The sequence below is a fragment of the Lemur catta genome, chromosome 15 (assembly GCF_020740605.2).
Source record: "Lemur catta isolate mLemCat1 chromosome 15, mLemCat1.pri, whole genome shotgun sequence".
NCBI lineage: Eukaryota > Metazoa > Chordata > Mammalia > Primates > Lemuridae > Lemur > Lemur catta.
Genome location: NC_059142.1, coordinates 39,566,614 through 39,588,284, shown reverse-complemented (window position 1 = coordinate 39,588,284; position 21,671 = coordinate 39,566,614). Strand labels below are relative to the sequence as shown.

At 41.6% G+C, this 21,671-nt stretch overlaps 1 protein-coding gene across 4 annotated transcripts in view; it reads left to right on the top strand.

The window, feature by feature from the left end:
- Positions 1 to 2,345: 2,345 nt before the first annotated feature.
- The window catches only part of STAT3 (signal transducer and activator of transcription 3), a 56,009-nt gene continuing 36,683 nt past the window's right edge, over positions 2,346 to 21,671 (top strand). For 3 of the 4 annotated variants that reach the window (XM_045526576.1, XM_045526579.1, XM_045526577.1), the window contains exon 1: positions 2,415 to 2,635. The gene's annotated coding sequence lies outside the window, so the exon portion shown is untranslated. Of the gene's footprint in view, positions 2,636 to 21,671 lie in introns of all 4 variants that reach the window. The other variant, XM_045526575.1, reaches the window with a different exon arrangement.

The following is a 21,671-nucleotide window of genomic DNA, read 5'->3' as shown; positions in this document are numbered from 1 at the left end:
CTTCTATGTCTGTGATCTTGAGAATATCATATTATTTTAGCTTTAGTTTTCTATAAGTGGATAAAACGGCTTCTCCTATCTGCTACACATGATTGTTGTGAGAAAAAAAGAGGCAAGCCTGGGCAACATAGCAAGACCCCATCTCATAAATAAACAAATAAATAAATTATTAGCTTGGCAGCGTGGCATGTATCTGTAGTCCCAGCTACTTGTGAGGCTAAGGTGGGAGGATTGCTTGAGCCCAGGAATTTGAGGTTGCAGTGATCTGTGATCATGTCATTGGACTTTAGCACTTCAGCCTGGGTGACAGAGTGAGACCCTATTTAAAAAAAAAAAAAAAAAAAGAGGAAAGGAGTTTGTAAGTGCTTTGTAGGTAGTAAATCACTAAGCAAATATTAGACCCCATGTTATCAGGGAGGCAGTTAGCTGCATGGGCTAGAACAGCTAACAGAGAGTTTAGGTAAGCTGGGGGATATCTGTCCTGGGGTGAAGATCAAGTTAAACAGAGTGATCAATACACACATACACTACAGATAAATACAGCAATTTCCACACTGGGCTGGGTCTACAAGAGGGCAATGAGAGACTCTCAATCCCATCACCAGGGACCCTACCAGTTGCCCCATAGATGCCCTCACCTCTCACTTGGATGTAAGGTGGTACAAGGGGTCTGAATCTGGAGTCTTTATATAGGCTTCAGGTATCTGGGAACCATGTGAATTTGTGAGTAAAAGCTTATGCTGTATATTTTTTCTGGGGCTAGAATCCATGGTCTTCATCAGACTCTCAGAGGGATCTGTGACCCCCCCCCCAAGGTTAAGAGTCATTGATTTTTCTCACCAGAAATTAATAAGAACAGCTATCCTTGGGGAGAAGGACTTATGGGAAAGGAGAGGAAGATTTTCATTTTTAATTTTCGACCTTTCTGGACTATTTGAATTTTTTTTTCTTTTTTAAAAAGTATTTTATTACAAATCAGGAAGACATAGTCTCTGGTGTAAAATCAACATGTATTATCTGAACTGTTTAAAATTTCTAACCATGAACATGTATTAGTTTCACTGAAAAAAAATTGTCATTAGGGGTTATCTGGTTGGTGAGATAATGGGGCCCTTTTTGGATTTTGTCATTATATTGCTTTGTAGTAAACACAAACGCAGTATTAACAACTGGTATTTTTAAAAAGCCTGATAGTACCGGCACACACATAAAAACCACTCCATTATGCAAAGTTCATCCTCTCTTATGTAAGGCAAAATGTCTACATTTCCTAGGAGCCACTGGTTTCAATTCAGTAAAACTTGCCTATCAAGTAGACAAGGTGGAAAAGAAAAAGAGACAAATGAAATTGTGTCTGAGTTGAATTGTTATTTCAACTCAGACACATAAAAATGTCACGTACTGGCCGGGAACTCTGGCTCACGCGTGTAATCCTAGCACTCTGGGAGGCCGAGGCAGGAGGATCGCTTGAGCTCAGGAGTAAGAGATCAGCCTGAGCAAGAGCGAGATCCAGTCTCTACTAAAAATAGAAAAATTAGCCGGTTGTGTAGTCCCAGCTACTTGAGAGGCTGAGACAGGAGTAGCACTTGAGCCCAGGAATTTGAGCTTGCAGGGAGCTAAAAAAAAAAAAAAAAAGTCACGTACTATTAAATATATGTACGTGTCAGTCTTCATATATACTGTCTTTTGCATTCTCGTGTATTGGCCAATAGGCTAGCCGTTGGCATTTGATGTTTGAAGCGATGGAACGGAGGACGAGGTTAAATCCACTACCGTCTCCCCACGCACTCTAGTAATTACTCTATTTCCACGTCATGTTTCCGGGTGTGTGTGTCCCTACTCACGCAGAAACTGAAGTTCAAAGCAGGCGGAGTCACCCCGGTTCTTTTTGTTGTCGCCAGAAACCCAGTTCAGGAGTTAGGCCCCCTGAGGACCTGGCGATACCTGGGGACAGTTCTAACTGGCTGATTCCCACGTGGTAAGAGGCTCGCAACCTCGCCCCCACGTGGTGCCAAGGGCCGGGAAAAGGGAAAGCGAGCAGGAGGGAGCTGTACCAGGGGCATTTAAAGTGTCTTGACGTCACGCGCTGCCAGGAACTCAGCTGGGTTTTCAGCAGGACATTCCAGTCATCTTCCCTCCCTCCCCCCGGGCTTCTGTGCCCAAGGCCTCGGCTGCTGAGGAGGGAGGAGCACTAGCCCTCGGAACAGCCAGCACGGGGGCGTACCCGGCCCTCTCTTGGCTCCGCCCCTTCCTATCGGCTCTCCTCATTGGTCAGTGGGTGGGGCCTCAGCTGTCCAGCTCACGCACTGGGGCTTCTGGGTGGCCAAGCAAGCTGGCCGTCTCATGAATTATGCATGAGCGCTGTGTCTCGGCCAGGCCGGGCCTGGGCGGGGATTGGCTGAAGGGACTGTAATTCAGCGGTTTCCGGAGCCGCGGCGGCGTAGACGGGGAGGAGAACCAGGGGTTCCGACGTCTCAGCGGAGGGAACAAGCCCCAACCGGATCCTTGACGAGCAGCCCCGCTCGGCGCTGTCTCTTCTCGTCGGCCAGAAGAGGCCCCGCGGCCTGAGGGAGCGCCGCCGCCCGCACCCGGCGCAAGCGCAGCCCCGGCCTGTCGGCCTCAGCCGGAGAAACAGGTGAAGGGGGTGAAGGGTGGGGCCGCCTGTCTCGACGACCCCCAGGCCTGGGGGTCCCGGGGGGCGCCGCAGGGGCCGGAGCCCCTGGTCGTTGCGGGGCGTTGTGAATGGACACTGCAGTGGGACGGGGGGATAGGAGGAGACACAGGGCGTCGCCTTGAAGGGACACCTAACTCCCCGGGATGACAGGAGCGGGCCTCGGAAGGGACACGGGCGCTAGAAGGAAGTTTGGTTCTTTGGAGAATGAGTGAGAATGAACTCGAGGGGAGGACTGCGGGGCGAGGGCGCGTTAGGCTGGGGGGTGCAGGAGTGAGGCACAGCCCCCCGACTTCCTGCTCCCTGGGGCTCTGGGGACGTTCCGGCCACAGGAGCGACTGTCACGCCGGCGGAGATCACGGGGGCGGGGGAGGGTTGGAAGGAGCCTTCTCCCCGCCCCGCCGGCGGGGCCCGGCGGCTCCTGGCTGAGCCACTTCCTCCGCCTTGCCGGGTTGCCGCTCCTTCGGGAGCCAGCTGTAGCCCCTTTGGAGGTAGGAATAGGTGTCTTCCCCCCTGCACCCTCACGGACTGGCTGGCTGTGGGTAGGATTATTGCATAAGAATCAAGTTTCCTGTAGGGAAATTGACAGACTTGTACTCTTTCTAAATTCCTTCCCATCTTTTTCTAGGTTAAGCCATGCTGCCCCTCACCGCCCCCCCCCGCCCTTGTAAAAGAAAAAAAATTAAAAAAAGACAAAATAAGAAAATAAAACCCCTGTCAACTCGTCAAGCCAGCTCTTGAGAGAAATAAACCTCTTGACATTGTTCTTTTATAAACACCTGGTAAACTCGGCCAGAAGATAAATAATTGAGCCATTGCGTTTACTGGATTGTGGTGTTGCTTAATTGCATAGAACAGAATGAACCAATCGAGAGTGGGAGTTTTCTGTCTCAGAGCCAAGATCTTGGGTAAATGCAGAGGAGAGGGAAACAAAGACAGGCTGGCCTTGGCAAAGCCATGTGTGCAAACTTTACCTGTGTTCCTGGGAGGTGTGGTTGCACTTAAGTTAACGAAACTCAAACTGTCACCCAAGTTCCTTTTTCCATGTTTAGTACACATAACTCTTGTGTTATATCAAGTGAGTGTATATGTGATGAGAAAGTCAGTGGTTAGTCATTTTTTCTTATGAAAAAAAATATAGTGTGCACCTGCTGGTTTTTATTGTGTGAGCAACTAAGGGTTTATTCTGTGTATGGGTTGTAAATTTTTGGCTGGCTGTGCTGATAAAGTATTGCTTTTAATAAATCAAAGCAGTAAATCATCTTGGTCTTTTATATGTGGATTTAGACTGTGTTATGACCTGATTCAGCTAATTTTTTATTTTCTATTAAGTATGTCTGTGTTCCCTGAGTCAACATACTTATTTCCTTATCACATGTACTGAACTGGAGCACTAGCAGAAGTTTTGTTCAGGCATTTGCACGGTGGGATTGGGGGAAAGAAGTCTGGAATAAAAAAAAAAATTGTTGTAGATGTTGGAACATTGATCTTAGTCTCTATATTAACACACCACCACAAAGAACTGTTCGCAAATTCATGAATCTTTTGTTTTTATACGTAGCTTATGTGGGAAGAATAACCATTTAGAAAGACCCACAGTTATAATAACTTGACTGACAAGGGGTTTGTGAGGTAGGTAGTTCACATAACATTAATCCCATTTTGTAGATAAGGAAATTGAGGCCAAAGGAACAAGACACTAGCTCAAGGCAGCAGAAAGCCATAGTGGTGAAACTTGTGCCTTCTGTATATTTTGTGTTTTTTAAACTACTGATACTTAAATTGTAGGGTCTTGATTTAGAGTGAGTGTAGTTCCAGCTGAGAAAAGTATCAGTGAAATTCTAATATCTATCTGGACAGTAAAATACCACCAATAGGTGGAAAGACTCCAAGAGAGAGAAATATTCAATACACAGATGAAAAAAAGAAATACAAATAGGGCTTGCTTAGGTTGTTTTTCTATCTAACTGATGTGTCTAACTTGGGAAGTAGTTAACTGTTTTTAAGTTATCATAATTTACCATCAGAATTTAGCTATTTGCTAATGGAAAGAGATATTTATTTAGGCAAGTTTTAGGTGAAGGGCAGTTGTGACCTAAATGTCATTTAAACCAGCGTGCCAGGATTAGAAGGTGGCACACACCTGTAGTTCTAGCTACTCCGGAGGCTGAGATGGGAGGATTGCTTGAGCCCAGGAATTTGAGATAGCAGTGAGCTATGATCCCTCCACTGTACTCCAGCCTGGGTGGCAGAGCAATTTCCTGTCTCTAAAAATAAACAAACAAACCAGAGTGCCTTGTGGGTTGATTAGTGGTCATTTGTGTCTCCAGAAAGTTGCTTTCTCCTCCCTGCCTCTGTGTGTCTTAAAATTCAGATGTGAGGTGGGCAGGGGTGGTCATCTTCATTCCAGACATCTGAGTTGAGCACTTTCTTAGCTTATGATTTTCTCAGAGGTGGTATGCAAATCAGCAAATATTTACTTTTTGTACCTTTGTGAAGTTGCTGTGAAGAGTAAGATTTACCTTGTTCACAGAAATTTTAGTCTACTGGGGTGACTTGATAAATGCTTTAACCATCCCATGCAACATGTTGTCATCAAAGAGATGGTGAGGCATTACACATGTGCTGTGCAACAAAGTAGCTACTGTGTATAAAATATAGTACAGATATTGAACTTTTCTGTTATCTGCCCTGTAATGTTTCATTGGGCAGTACTACACTGAACACTACAGGTCTTCAGAGGAAGGAGAGGTTATGAGGCTTGGAGTTGTCTAGGAAGTTTTCTTGCCAAAGGAGGGATTTGAACTGGGTCTCAAATAATGAGTGGAATTTGATAGGTATAAAGAATTTGGGGTGAGGAAGTATGGGGATATAACATGGGGAGGGTAAGCGATAGAGAAGTGCCTACTTATAAAAGGCACTGAATGCAAGACCAAGAAATTTCAGTTCTGTTCTTTTGTAGGGGAAGCTTTTAAAACTTTTGAGGCCAGGTGCTGGTGTTTAATTATGGCGTGACTACTATATGTCAGGCACATGCCTGGTGTTGGTTAACTTGTACAAAATAAATTAGTGCACATGCCCTGTGCCCTAGGGGAGTTATTACTTGAGTCTGACCTTACAAACTGGGCCAGCATGCACAGGGAGGTGTCCCAACTTATTTGATTTGGTACTCTGGGTGGAAAAAAACCATAGCGTGCTTAAGTGCAGAAGTGCTTTTTGAGGAGTTATGATCGGCTACAAATCATATTTTAAAATTTTACTATAACTTTTGGGTCATTTATAAAAACCACAAAAAGAGCACTTGAGGGACATCCCTGAAGAACTCCTGGTGTCCTGGAGCAGCCTCAGTGAGATCCAGCAGGATGACATCGCTGGGCTAGCTCAGTCTTTCTTGGTTATGGTGAAAAGAATCAATATCTTGGTTACACAGGTTGCTAGGCACCTTGGCTTACTGTGGTGCACTTTAGTTATGATGGCCACGTGGTACTTTGGTGGAAAATTGAGATATCTCCAATTTGTAAAAGGAATAGCATATGGAAGAATGAATTTCTATTATGGCCCTTATTTGTCATGTTAGGCTTATCACAACTCTTAATTCAGATCAGCAAACATATTGAGAATCAATTACTGTGCCAGGTGAGATCCAAGGATAATCAAACATGGTCCCTGTTTTCATGGAACTGGAGATGTCATGGGGACCATTGTATGTGCTGCACCAGTATGGCTTTAGGGCAGAGGAGACGACAGGTTAGCAATTCAAGACTCAGGTTCCAGAGTCAGACATCTGGGACGGAATCCTGGATATTCCACTTCCTAGTCAGAATCTGAGCCTCATTTTCTTATCTGTAAAAGGAAAGAATGATAACAGTACTTACCTTGTATGTATTGTTGAAGATTCAGTAAGACAATGTAGACAAAATGCTTAGCATATTGCCTGGCACATAATAAGAGCTCTGTAAATCTAAGTTCTTATTAAATGTCAAAAAAAAAAAAAGAGTAATTCTCTTCAGGAGTGAGAGAATGGCTTTATCACAGACAGGCTTCATCCAGTGGGAACACCTGAATAGTGTTTTGTAGGATGAATAGGAATTCTCTCAACAAAGTTGAGTGGTAAACAGTTGCATTCACGGCTGAAGGAACATGAATGTGCAGAGGCTTTAAACAGCGTAGTGTGTTCAGGGAGCTATAAGTGGAAGTTCTTAATTTAGGAGAACTAAACTGAGAGGAAAGGAGGCCACAGAACCACAGCTCTTTCCCCTCCTCTTCTGTTAATAATTGGGTTTAAAATGTCATTAAAATAAGTTTTTTGGGGGGTGGGGGGAGGGGATGGGGGTATAACTACATGATGAGTGCAATGCGCACTGTCTGGGGAATTGACACGCTTGGAGTTCTGACTCGGGGGGATGGGCGGGACATGGGCAATATATATAACCTGAACTTTTTTACCCCCATAATAAGCTGAAATAAAAAAAATAAGTTTTTTGTCCTTTTTACAAAATACATGCTATTATAAAAAATTTAAATGTGTAGAAATATACAAGATGTGTATTTTATATATATCCTGTTAATAGTTTGGTGTATTTCTCTAGATTTTTTTGCAGCTTTTTCTGTTTACCAATTTATCTTGGATATATTTATTGCAAATTCCTTTTAACAGCCTAACAAAGGAATAATAAAGAAGGCAAATCTGCCCCCAGAAGAAAACAATGTTTGGATTATCTGGCTTTCCTTCCTGCTACCTCCATCCATAAGAATAAATGACTTTACTATCACTGAACTTTTACCTGACCTTTCACTTTTTAACTGCCTCAGCCAAAGAACTTACATTTTGAGCTTTCCTTAGGTAACTATGATTGTAGTGTTGAAACACTTGGTCGGTATGTTTGAGGGTTTCATGGTCCAAAGTTGCTATAGGAGTTTAAAGAATGGGTTATGAGGTCAGACTTCTTGGGCTTTAATCCCAGATCTGCCACCTCTTAGATTTTGGGTCCATTGCTGGCTCGCTCTCTCTCTTTTTTTTTTTTTTTTTTTTTTTTGAGACAGGTCTGGTTTTGTTGCCCAGGCTAGAGTGCAGTGGTGCAATCACAGCTGACTGTAGCCTCGAACTCCCAGGTTTAATCGATCCTCCTGCCTCAGCTTCCTGAGTAGCTGGGGCTATAGGCTCACACCACCACACCTGGCTAATTTTTCTATTTTTTGTAGAGGTGGGGTCTGGCTATATTTCTCAGGCTGGTTTTGGACTCCTGGGCTCAAGCGATCCTCCTGCCTTGGCATCTCAAAGTGCTAGGATTATAGACATGGGCCACCGCGCCTGGCTGAGTTTCAGTTTCTCTATTCACAAAATGTGGATACCAGGTTCATTTGTGGAGTAGTTGTGAGGCTTAAACAAGATAATGCATGTAAAGTACTTTGCATAGTGCCTGGCAGATAGCTAACATTTGAGTGCTAATAATTACTATTATTAAAAATTGCAATATCTGTCTAAACTACAAAGTTGGGCAAGTTATGATTCATGGTAGCCATTAGTGACCCAAAGGAAAGAAAGAGTAATTGGGAAAGTCTAACCTAATGGGAAACAACTAAATGAATAGGGACCGGGGATTTACATTGCGGTAGAGTGGATGGGAGGCCATCACGTAAAAGCAATACATAGGTACGGCAAACTGTAAAGTCCCGTTACCAAATGCCCTTGTGGTAAGTCTTTGTATTTTCCAAATTTATGATTACATCCCATTTATTTTAAGTAATATTCAACACATTAAAAATGGATTACCATTCAGAAAGTTGCCCTTGGAGTTTTTTATGACAGGAAAGGTGCAGATAGTATTGAAGATTTGAGGGGTAGAGGAGTGATTAGAGTTGGAAGAAGCCAATGGGAGGAACCCTATTTAGAGTCAGGTAAGGCGGGTGGAGTGGGGAGGCATCCCAAGAGACCTACCTGGGTGGTCTTTACGAAGTTGGTCGCTGATGTGCTGCACACTACTCAGCTGAATTGGATGTCCCTTCACATCTGTGTGTGTGTACATGTGTATAAGTGTATGATTGTGTGTAACTGTGCATGTATGTGAGTTAATTGGAGGAGTAAAGCTTTATTTTTCATCCTGTAATTTTCCTTTGCAAATTAATCTGTATTCAGAATAACCTTGCAGTTAAAGAAGAACCACTCAGCTTCTCCATAAAATAGGTTCCCTCACCCCAACTCTCCAGTTTTGGACTGGAGAAGGCAGGGAAGAATGGAAACCCAGTTGTTTCTTGGCCGAATGTGGGGCAGGAGGAAGCCAGCAGAGCTTGAAAGAGAAAGTAAACCTTCTGGTAAATAAATGGCTTCCCTGTTGTGGAGGAGTGCAAATTATTAGGGGGATGTTTGGGTAGTTTTTGTAAAAAGCCATTTCTGAAAACTGATTTGGATTAGCGAAGGTAAGCCCAATTTAGGAAAACCCTGCCCAGTCTGGTGTCAACCACCTGTTTTCCCCACTTTGTTGATTGATTTGATTAGTTTGTGGTATCCTGACCTCTCATTCTTGTTATGAGAGTTGGAGGATTTGAGTCTGAACTTGAGCACCTGCTTAGGTGAAAGCTTCCTAAAATGCATGTTTTTCACATGCATTTCTCTAATATTAATTTTGCTTTCCTTTTTAGCAAACACTTTTTCTGAAAGAATCTAAAAGCATTAGACTTTTCCTTTGTTTTCCACTTTTCTCTCCCCCCACCCAAATGTAATCCTTAAAACCTCAAAACCCAGATGTAAGCTGTGTAATTACCTGTCCTGTACACTAAATGAAGTGCGATATTGCATTGAGTTAGCATTAAAATAATTGGCTTTTGAATCTTTTTCTACTTGTGGTTTAGACACAGTAAATATTTAATCAGATTGACTTTCCCTGACAAACCAGTTTTGTATTTGGTGGGCTTTTTATTTTTTTAATTTTTGGCTAATCAAGTGAAGCAGTAGGAGTGGAGATGGGCCTGTTTTTGTCAATATGTTTAGGGAAAGCAAATGTATTGAAACATTAACCAAAATAAAACATAATTAGAGGCCAGACATGGTGGCTCACATGTGTAATCCTAGCACTTTGGGAGGCTAAGGCAGGAGGATCACTTGAGGTCAGAAGTTTGAGACCAACCTGAGCAACATAGCAAGACCACATCTCTACAAAAAATAGAAAAATCAGCTGGGTGGAGGGGGTGGTGGTGGCACACCTGTAGTCCCAGATACTCGGGAGGCTGAGGCAGGAGGATTGCTTGAGCCTAGGAGTTTGAGGTTGCTGTGAGCTATGATGATGCCACTGTACTCTAGCCTAGACAGCAGAGTGAGACTGTCTCAAAAAAAAGAAAATAAGGAAAAACCCCAAACATAATTAGGGTAGTAACTCTCTTATACATAGGGGCAGGTGGGATAATTGAAGGATTCTGTAGCCAAATATCAATACTTAATCCCATGTATTTTATTTTCCCTTTCCATTGGAGTGAATAAATAAGAGTAGATTGCAAGTAGGTAGAAGCTTGTGGGACACTTTAGGGTGCAAATTACTATATTGAAGAGTCCTAGGTTTATAAAACAGCCTAAGATTCCTGTTTCTCAAATGTACCACTCTGGTACAGGATGTCTGTAGTGAGGAAGGCTATGTGTATGGTAGGATACATAGGGGTATGTGGAAATTCTCTGTACTTTCTTTTCAATTTTGCTATGAACCTAAAAATGCTCTAAAAAATAAAATGTATTAATTAAAAAAAAAAAGATTCCTGTTTCTGTAGAAATATCTGAGATGTCCTGGGTGAGAAGTGCTCCATAGAGTCCATGGGCATCTCCTCTCAGTTTACCCTAAGCTCTACAATGAGGGTGCCATTCCTTCACACCCAGTAAGAATATTTTCTGACTAATGGGGAATGGGACTGGAGGTGAAGGATAGAGAAGATCCAGATGATCTCTGGCTTAAACTTTTCCCCCTTTCCCTAGGAAAGATTAATGCTAGTCTTTCCTTTTTTTTTTTAAATTAAGAGACAGGATTTTGTTCTGTTGCCCAGGCTGGAGTACATTAGCACAATCATAGCTCACTGCAATCTCAAACTCCTGTGCTCAAGGGATCCTCCTGCCTCCACCTCCTAAGTTTCTGGGACTACAGGTGTCTGCCATCACGCCCAGCTATCCTTTTTATTTTTTGTGGAGACAGCCCCCCCCCACACCAATTTTTTTTTTTTAAAGCTTGCTGTACATATACCATAGTGCCAGGGCCCATCCCATTAATCTCAACTTTATCTTAAACTCCATTGCTCCTTTGGCAAGTGGGGAGGGATTTGTCTGTCTTTTTGCATTGTTCTCATGGATGGGTTTCTTATTAATGCTTCTGTTGAGTTGTCTACGGCAGCAATTTTCAGATTGTGGTCCACAGACCCTTGGGGGTCCCAGATCAAAACTATTTTCATAATATAGTTGTATTTTTTACTTAATTGACATTTGCACTTATACTAGTAGTCATTATATTTGGTGTACTCACAGAAAAGACACTTAAAGATGTCCATGATGAAACAGTAAATGATATTAATTTCATTGTCTTTCAACCCTTGAGGATGTATGTTTGTGATATTCTGTACTGAAATGGGAGGCGTGCATAAAGCACTTCTGTGTACTGAATTATGATGGTTGTCTGAAGGGAAAGCACTTGTAAATTGAGTTGTGATCTCAAACTAGCTGCTTTTTCCATGAAACACCATTGTTACTTGAAAGAATGACTGACAGACCAACTGGGCTATTGACAGGCATTTTGTTGAAAATGAAGGAAGGGAAGCTGTCCCTTTGAACTATGCCTCTCTTTCCACTACATTTTTTTGTTTTGAAAGATGGTTATTTTTCATGAAAATGTTATTTATGTTATATGTAATAGATTTATTTTTTGAAATAAATAATAAATATTTTTGAGATTTCTTGATTTTAATTTCTAATACATATAATTTCCAATAGACAATTTCTTCATTTCTAATAGCTATAACCTCCATAAACACAAGCTCTTTAGGGTCCTCTCAATTTTTAAGGGTATAAAGGAGTCCTGAGAGCAAAAAGTTTGAGAACTGGTGATCTAAAGATTTTAGCATAAGAATTCCTGTGTTATTTGCTTAAAAAAGAAAAAAAGAGGCTGGGCGCAGTGGCTCACGCCTGTAATCCTAGCACTCTGGGAGGCCGAGGCTGGCAGATCGTTTGAGCTCAGGAGTTCGAGACCAGCCTGAGCAAGAGCGAGACCCTCGTCTCTACTAAAAAATAGAAAGAAATTATCTGGACAACTAAAAATATATAGAAAAAATTAACCAGGCCTGGTGGCGCATGCCTGTAGTCCCAGCTACTTGGGAGGCTGAGGCAGAAGGATCGCTTGAGCCCAGGAGTTTGCAGTTGGTGTGAGCGAGGCTGATGCCACGGCACTCTAGCCAGGGTGACAGAGTGGGACTCTGCCTCAAAAAAAAAAAAAAGAAAAGAAAAAAAGATTCTATAGATCTGCCCCAGAGAGTCTGATTTAGTTTATCTGGGGTCATTTTAACAGGCATGCCAGATATTCTAATTCAGTTGGTCCTTGGTCTTTAGTTTGAGAAACACTACTCTACAAGGATCATAGAATATAAAGTCTTCAGATTAGTGAAGTCACATCCACAGGGTTTAGAAATCGTTTTTGTTTTGGAGATAAAGTTAAATGGTTGAGTAGGCATGTAGTAAATAAGGGAAAAAGCTTTAGAGAGTTCTTTTTATTCTGTTTAATCTTCTTGGTATTTATTTATGTACCTGAATATTAATCAAGGATGGATTATGACTAACTAAAGAGTCATGACCTTACCAGATTAATGTTCAGTTTGGTTTTATTGATAGAGTATCCAGGAACATTTTAAGGTACTTTTTGACTACTTGGTTTAATTTCTAAAGACAATTCTGGTAAAAGAATAATCTTTACATTTTATAAGAAGTGTGATTTATTTCAGACATGTTTTAATAAAGTTACTTTCCACTTATTACATGTAAGATAAGTAAAGCCTGTTTTCCTTTTTTCTCGTAATTGCTTGTATAACAAATTCAAAGAGAAATTTACTTGTCAGAGATCATATAGTGGAGATAAGACTTAAAAACATAATTTGAGAGCCTGTTGTCATGGTGCATGTCTATAGTCCCAGGTACTTGAGGGGCTGAGGTAGGAGGATCCCTTGAGCCTAGGAGTTGGAGTCTAGCCTGGGCAACAGAGTGAGACCCTGTCTCTAACAAACATAACAAAACAAAACAAAAAACCCAACCAACAAACAAAAAGGATAATTTGATTCCACTAGCCTGGAGTTTAAAGATTCCATGTTGTGTTCTGCATCTACTATTATCTTTGTGTAGTGTACTTAGGTAACATTTCTGTCCTTATCTGTAAAATGGAAATAACACCTACTTGTTAGGGTTGTTGCATTATCTTGGCCACCTCAGGATTCTCTTTGGCTGAGTGATTGACTGGAAAATCCAATGTGAATTTGTGCTTCAGGCCACGTTCTGTATGGATGTGATTTTTATTAATAGAATCTACCCCCAACACTAACTGGCATAGTATTTCTTTTTTATTTATTTATTTATTTATTTTTGAGACGGAGTCTTGCTCTGTTGCCCAGGATAGAGTGCCGTGGTGTCAGCTTAGCTCACAGCAACCTCAAACTCCTGGCTCAAGAGATCCTCCTGCCTTAGCCTCCCGAGTAGCTGGGACTACAAGCACACACCACCCCACCTGGCTAAGTTTTTCTATTTTTAGTAGAGATGGGGTCTCGCTCTTACTCAGGCTGGTCTTGAACTCCTGAGCTCAAGCAATCCTCCTGCCTTGACCTCCCAGAGTGCTGGGATTACAGGCGTGAGCCACCATGCCTGGCCCGGAATAGTATTTCTAAGTTCTTTCTAAGCATGTATTCTTCATCTAAGTCATGACTACCACCTCACTTACATTGTGAGGTTATAATTTCATGAGTAGTGGAGTTTTCTTAACTTTCTCTTGTGTGGGAGCTAATGGACAAGATCAGCTGTTCTTTGAAGAGTGGTTACATCATGTATAGCTATGATGTACAATGAGGTCACTTAGTTTTCTAAGTATATTAGTCATTTTTATAACACTTTCATAGAAAAGCTTTTCTTACCGAGGAGATTGCTCATACTCCATCTTGAATAATTTAAACTTTATAGGTCAGATTTATCTTTTAAAAAACTTTTTCATAAAGCTCAGTGCATTTTTAAAATTAATCTTTATTTTTTTAGAGCAGTTTTAGTATTACAGAAAAATTGAGTGGCAAGTATACAGAGAGTTCCCATATACTCCCTACTCTCCCTCTCCCACAATTTCTCCTATTATTAACATCTTGCTTTAGTGTGGTACATTTGTTGCAACTGGTAAGTCAATATTGATACATTATTAACTAAAATCCATAGTTTACATTACAGTTCCCTCTGTTGTACATTCTGTGGATTTTGACAAACGTATGATGATGTATCTACCACTACAGTATCATACAAAATAATTTCACTGCTCTAAAGATTTCCATTCTGGTCCTGTTCATCCCTTTCCTGAACCACTGGCAATTACTGATTTTTTTTTTTTTTTTTTTACTGTCTCCATAGTTTTTTTTCTTTTCCAGAATGTCATATAGTTGGAATTATACAGTATGTAGTCTTTTTGGATTGACTTCTTTCACTTAGCAACATGCTTCCAGGTTTCTTCATGTCTTTTTGTGGCATGATAGCTCATTTCTTTCCCTTGGTGAGTAATATTCCTTTGTATGGATATACCATATTTTGTTTATCCATTCACCTGAAGTACGTTTTGGTTGCTTCCAAGTTTTGGCATTATGAATAAAGCTACTATAAACATCCCTGTACAGGTTTTTGTGTAGACTTAAGTTTTCAACTCTTCTAGAGAAATACTAAAAAGGGCAAGTGTTAGATTATATGTTAAGAATATGTTTAGTTTTGTAAGATACTGCCAAACTGTCTTCAGTGTGACTGTACCATTTGTATTCCCACCAGCTGTGGATGAGAGTTCTGTTGCTGTATGTCCTCACCAGCATTTGGTGTTGTCTGTGTTTTGGATTTTAGCCATTTTAATAGTTGTGTAGTGGTATCTCATTGTTTTCATTTGCAGTTTCCTGATGGCATTTGATGTTGAACATCTTTTCATATGCTTATTTGCCGTCTATATATCCTGTTTGGTGAGGTGCCTGTTCAGATCTTTTGACCAGTTTTAAATCGGATTGTTTTCTTATTGTTGAGAGTTTTAAGAGTTATTTGTCTATTTTGGCTATGTTTAATTTTTCCCCCATAAAACTTTTTAGCTGGCATAAAATTTTCTTCTAGAATTCAAGCCCATGTGTACTGTGGACAAGGAAGTGAGATACTTGCATTTCCCTCTTTCGTGTGATTTTAACTTTCAAACTCTCTTGTATGTAGATAAGGCTGGCCATAGGTCCCCAGTCTGGAATACAGACTTAGATACTGATCTCTATGTTTAGAGTAATCTCTCTGCTCTTTTATACATTATATTCTGGTTAGAGTATTGATTCTTCCTTAATTAACATGTGAACATTTCTGAGCCTAGGTGGATTGGAAGAGTGGAGAAATAATCTTTTGAGAGAGGAGAATCACCATTTCTAGAGGTTACTCTTCTTGGGCTCTTTTCAATCACTTTTTGGTGGTGGTGGGGTTCAGATTAAAGGGCAAAAGTGAGAAGACAGTCTCCCAAGGGGCCCTGGGAGCCATTAAGGGAGTCAATCCTAGGAAGAAAGTAATGAGAGTGTCTTGAGTGCCTTTGAGAACTTTTGGTGGATTTATCTTGGGATTGAGAAACATGAGCCTCATTGAAGGAAGGGGTGGGATGGTGGGCTGGAGTGTCCTCAGTGATCTCTGCATTACCAAATTGAATGGACACTACTCTGTTGCCATTTTTTCTCACCCTTTTGGTGATGGTAGACACAATTGAACATTTTTTTCTTGAAACATTGTCTTCTCTCTCTCTTTTTTAAATTTATTAATTAATTTATTTTTTAAATGGGAGGATCGATTCAAGTTGCCCTGAATATACACTCCTGATTGTCTTCTCTTGGCTTCTGTGAGAACATAGTCCCCTGGTTTTCCTTCAGTCTTACTGTGTCCTTCCCAGTTTTCTTTCCTGGTCATCCTCCTCTACCTGAATTGGAATGTTGAAGTGCCGTAGGCCCCTGTCCAGATTATCTCATCTGTTACTCTGACTTTCACTGTGATGATGCTTTAACCACCCTGATAACTACCAAGTGTGTATCTCCTGCCCAGACATCTCTGGGCTCCCCGTTCCTGCATCCTGCTGCTACTTGACATTTCCCTTTGTTCAGCTTGTAGTTGTCTCCTATTTATTTTGTCCAAAACATAACTCTTAACTCATAACATAACATAACTCTTTCTCTCCACAAGCTTTTGCCTCTCTCCTCATCCATGGTAGATCACCACCTAGCGCAAGCCAGAAACCTAGGAACCATCCTTAACTCCCCTGTTCTCTTGTATCTCTGCTTCAGTTCAAATCGGAAAGTCCTGTTGTTTCTGCCTTAAACTCTAAAGTTTTCCCTTTTTTCGTCTTGTCCTGAATTTGGTTTCTGCTCCATGTTAGACTAGATACCCTGAAAACCCTCCTGTACAAAACACCTAGAAATGCTGGATAAACTGAGCTTTCAAGAAAAACAGGGAAGTCTTCAGAAACAAAAACCAAACAAGCTGCTGGTGTGCCTATAGTCCCAGCTGCTTGGGAGGCGGGAGGATCACTTGAGCCCTGGATTTCTGGGCTGTGGTGTGCTATGTGGATCGGCTGTACATACTAAGTTTGGCATCAATATTGGTGACCTCCTGGGAGCAGAGGACCACCAGGTGGCCTAAGGAGCTATGAACCAGCCCAGGTTGGAAACCAGCAGGTCAGAACTCCCATGCTGATCTGTAGTGGGATGGTGCCTGTGAATAGCCACTGCACTCCAGCCTGGCAACATAACAAGACCCCATCACTAGTTTAAAACAACAAAAACCATAATCTCACCAAAGAAAGGAGAAAAAGCTGGTCTATAATGATAGGGGTGGGTGGGGTGTGTGTATGTGATTTACCTACCTCCATACCAAGGATTTTTGGTTAATAGCCACTCTAGGCAGGAGACAAGGTTTTGGTCTTGGTAAGGAGCTGGAACTATAAGTCCACTAAGACAGTGTTTCCCCCTTACCTTTCTATTTTCCATCCTTTTGTGTTATGGATTACATTCTAGAAGTTTCCTTGGCTCTGCCCTTCAACCCATCTACTTAATTTTAAATTCTTGCTGTCATTTTCAGTTTCAGGAGCTCTTTTTCCAGTTGTCATTTTCATCTTCATCTTCATCTTCATCCTATTCCTGTTTAATGGGTATACTTTACCTCTCTGGGATCTTACAGTTTTGTGAAGTTTTTCTCTGTTCCTTATATTCTCGGATTCCTGAGTTCCTTTTTTCTTGAGTTCTCTATCTCTCATGTTGGAGGTTTCATTCAAAAGTGTGTTAGTTCTTAGTTCTGCTCACTAAAAAGTAGCATGGTCTTATGTGCTTGCTGAGTGTGTATGTTGGGCTTCACTGTGGGGAGATCTCGGGAGACCTTGGCTGCCAGGTGTTTGGGCGCTGAAGTATATAGACTCTCCATGTTAATCTCCATGTTTTAGTTTGGTGACATCCTTGCCCTCGGTTGTGCCTGGTGTCTCTAGAAAATAAGCATATTATCACCTGCTAAGTTTAGAGAGAGGCAGTTATTTGGGGAAATCTAAATGTTCTTTATGCAGATTTTCAACCAGTTCTCCTATTTTCAGCCAAACCTCTTGTCCCTGCCTTCAACCATACCCACCACCTCCAACGTTGAGCTTTTGGGGGTTATACAGCACATTGCTCATTAGAGATCCCTTCTGCAGGCACTTACAGTTTTCTCAGCTGTGCTAGGTCAGTTACCATCCTTCCACTTTCTGGATTCTAGAATTTTATTGCCAACTTCTATTCACTGTCATCTCATTTCACATTTTTTTGTCCTTGTGGGTTTGTACCCATTGCCCCTGTTTTACTGTCACTTTATTTTATTTTTTAAAAGACAAGGTCTTGCTCTGTAGTCTAGGCTGGAATTCAGTGGTGTCATCATAGCTCACTGTAGCCTCAATGTCCTAGGTTTAAGCAGTCCTCTGCCTCAGCCTCCTAAGTAGCTGGGACTACAGGCACACACCACCACCATAGCTGGCCAATTTAAAAAAATTTTTTTATAGAGATGGAGGCTCGCTTTGTTGCCCAGGCTGGTCTTGAACTCCTCAGCTCAAGTGATCCTCCTGCCTCAGCATCTCAAAGTGCTGGGATTATAGGTGTGAGCCATTGCACCTGGCCTACTGTCATTTTAGTAGGCTTTTGGGTCATGTTTAACCAGAAAATCTATGTCATATTCTCTCGAGCATTTCTTGTTTGCACATGCTGTTCCCTCTACTTAGACTGGTTACCCCTTCCTCTCCAAAATCACCATCTCTCCTGTTGAACCACTATACTTTATAAAATATATAGTGGTATAGCACCTATCCCACTTTTATGTAATTGTCTTATTATATGTCTGCCTTTCTTTCAAAATAGTATTCAGTATTTTCTTTCTTTTTTTTAAATCCCATTTAACAAAAAATGATATCTTGTATCTTCTTTGACAGCAGGGACCAGATTTTACCTTGTTGTTCTGGAGTTGCACGTTCCTCTTGTTCTGGTAGGGACTCTGAATTCTCCATCTCTGTGTTCCTCAGGGCTTAGCAAAGCACCTGATGAAGAGGCACTCAAGTGACAGTGCCACCAATTGTCATTGGTGACACCAATGACACCTTTACACTGGCCTAAATGTTATAGGTTGGCTAGAAAACCTCCGAGAAGTGATGTATTTTGCTTCTCTGTATTTTTATTTACTGAGGTCACAGTTATGTGATCATTTTTTTTTAATCCCAACCAAAAAAATATTTCTCTTCAGGAGAGTAACAACTGTGACCCTATTTTTCTGACTGGATAGATGATTTTCTCTTCGTAGTCAGATTTTTTTTTTCTTCTCAATCGTATTTTTCCAGTTATAGAGTTGGGGGCTTGATTCACCTCTTTCCTCTTATGTCCTGTTGTGGTGGGAAGAACCCTAGGACTGAAGGTCAAGAGCACGGCTGCTGGATGCTCCTGAGGCTCACAACATGGTCTGTTTCTGTGTCTGTGAAATGAGGCGGTTGGATTTATATATTTTAAGAGCTCTTAAAAAAAATGCTTTTTGTTATTGAGTTGAAACTCAAGTTCCTTGAGGGTACAGCACTGAAAAGCAGGCAGTAGATGCACTGTTTAAAGAGATTTACTATTGACTCTGGGTTGGGCCTTAGACCCATCATTTTGGGACTGTCTCAAACTTCCTCATCCAGATGGTTTTATGTTTTATGAAATGCTTCATTTTTGTTCTATAATTATGGTTTAATTTCTTAGATTCTCAGATACTATCAACAGGCATATGTCATGAAATAACCTTTTAGAAGACAACAGGGTACTTAAAGTCTTCTTGCAGTTTAAGGAAAAACAACTCTATTCTAAACAGTTTAGCTTTATAGGAAAAGCCTGTATTTAATCATTTTTTTCTTTTGAGGCTTAGATTTTATTTTTGTTTTTTTATTTTTTTTGTTGTTGTTGTTGTTTGTGTTTTGAGACAGTCTCACTCCGTTGCCCTGAGCAGAGTGCTGTGGCATCAGCCTAGCTCACAGCAACCTCAAACTCCTAGGCTCCAGTGATCCTCCTGTCCCAGCCTCCCAAGGAGCTGGGACTACAGGCACACACCACAATGCCCAGCTATTTTTTTTTTCTATTTTTAGTAGAGACGGGGTCTCACTCTTTCTCAGGCTGGTCTTGAACTCCAGCAGTCCTCTCGCCTCAGCCTCCCAGTGTGTTAGGATTACAGGCGTGAGCCACTGCGCCTGAGTGAGGCTTAGATCTTAATATAAACTCTTCCATCAGGAAACTGTATTTTCTTTGCCACTTAGTGTAGATTTGCATGAATTATTGTACCAATTAGGTCATGCTTAAGGAAGGCCAGCTTATCTCCTTATATGAAATTATTAATTATTATCCTCTTATGGTACTTCAGTTCACCCTAAGTTAGAAGTAGGTTACACATTTTTTACAAACTTATTTAATTTTCATTCATTTCTTCAACAAATATTTGAGCATCCTCTAGATGCTGGGGGAGTGGGAGTGAACAGAAGAAGGAGCTTACAGTCCCTAGCTGGTGGTAATGAAAGGAGATCTCAAGCAAAAAAAGAAACATATGACTTCTCAGAGGGTGATGAGTACTGTGAAGGAAAATTCGGCAGAGAGAGAGATGTGCTGTTTTAGATAGAGGGGTGTCAAGGGGCATCCTGTGGAGATCTGAGTGAAGGGAAGGAGTGAGCCATGTAGCTGTCTTGGGGAAGAGCTTTCCAAGTGGAGAGAAGGTAGGTACAAAAGACCTGGGGCAGAAATGGGCATGGTGTGTTCCAGGAGCAGAGAGGAGATGGGTGTGAGTGAGGGGAGAGCTTCAGGGCAGGAGGCAGAGAGGCATGGGGCAAAATATATTACCTGGTCAGCCATGGTAGGAGTTTGGATTTTTTCCTGAGTAGGTTTTAAGCAGAGGAATGAAATGATCTGACTTAAATTTTGAAAGGATCTGTAATATGGAGAATAGACTGTAGAGAGACAAGGGCAAAAACATCCATACCAGTTAGGAGTTTAGTCCAGCCATCTTGGTAAGAGATGCCAGTGGCTTGGATTAAGCTTGCAACAGTGAAGGTGTGAGAAGTGATCACCTTCTAGATATGTTTTGAAGGTAGATCCAATAGGATTTACTAATGGATTGGATGTGGGGGAGAGGAGGAAAGAGGCTCAGTTCAAGGTTTTTAGCCTGAGTATGTGTAGGAATGGAGTTGTTGCTAGCTGCAATGGGTAAGATTGGAGGAGAAACCAGCTGGGAGAGATTTTTAATGAAGAGGTTGTTTTGGATACAGTAAGTTTGGCATGCTTTTTAGACATCCAAGTGGAGATATTGAGGCAGTTGGATATGGAAGTCTGGTGTTCATGGGCAAGGATGGGGCTAGAAATGTAAATTTGGGGATTGTCAGCATACAGACATTTTGAAGGAGTGGGCCTGGATAGATCATCTAGAAAGCAAGTGCACAAAGAAGAGGTTTATTATTAAAATAGTTTTAATAGCAAGGACTTTTCCTTTAAAACTGTGTCCTTTTCTCATGGAAGTTGGATCTATATAAAGACTACATCCGATCACCATTAGTAAGAATGTTGATCTAGTCACCAAATGCAGTAAACTACCTCAAACTCAGTGGCATAAAGTAGCAACCATTTTATTATGTTTGCTGGTTCTGTGGGCAGGAATTTAGATAGGCACAGCAGGGATGGCTTGTCTTTGCTCTGTGCTGTCTGGGGCCTCAGCTGGGAAGACGTGAACATCTGGGTACAGTAATCATCTGGAATTCTTTTTGCTCACATATTTGATGCCTGAGCTGTGACAATTCAAAGGCTGATTTCCGCTGAGACTATAGATCAAGTGCCTTCATGTGGCTTCTCCTTCTGCCTTGGGTTCCTCACAGAATGGTGGCTGGGTTCTGGAGAATGAGCCTTCCCAAGCGAATCAGGTGGAAACAACCTAACATTTTCATCACACTCTGTTGGTTGGTGCAGTTATGACTTAGCCAGGTTCAAGGGAAGGGGACAGAGACTACCCCCTCTTCCCCCCTCCACCGCCTCAATGGGAGGAGCATAGTGTCAAAGAGTTTGGGGCCATGTTGTCCAATCACCACAAAAGCCTTTTGAATTTGAGGTTCTGCCCCAACCCCATAGTTACTTTGACTGAAGGAGTCCTAACACAGGATCCCTGGGTGTGGATTCTCAGCCCAGACATACATTGCTCCATGCTAAGTGACCAAGACTACCTTAATCTCTCTTACAGGAAAAA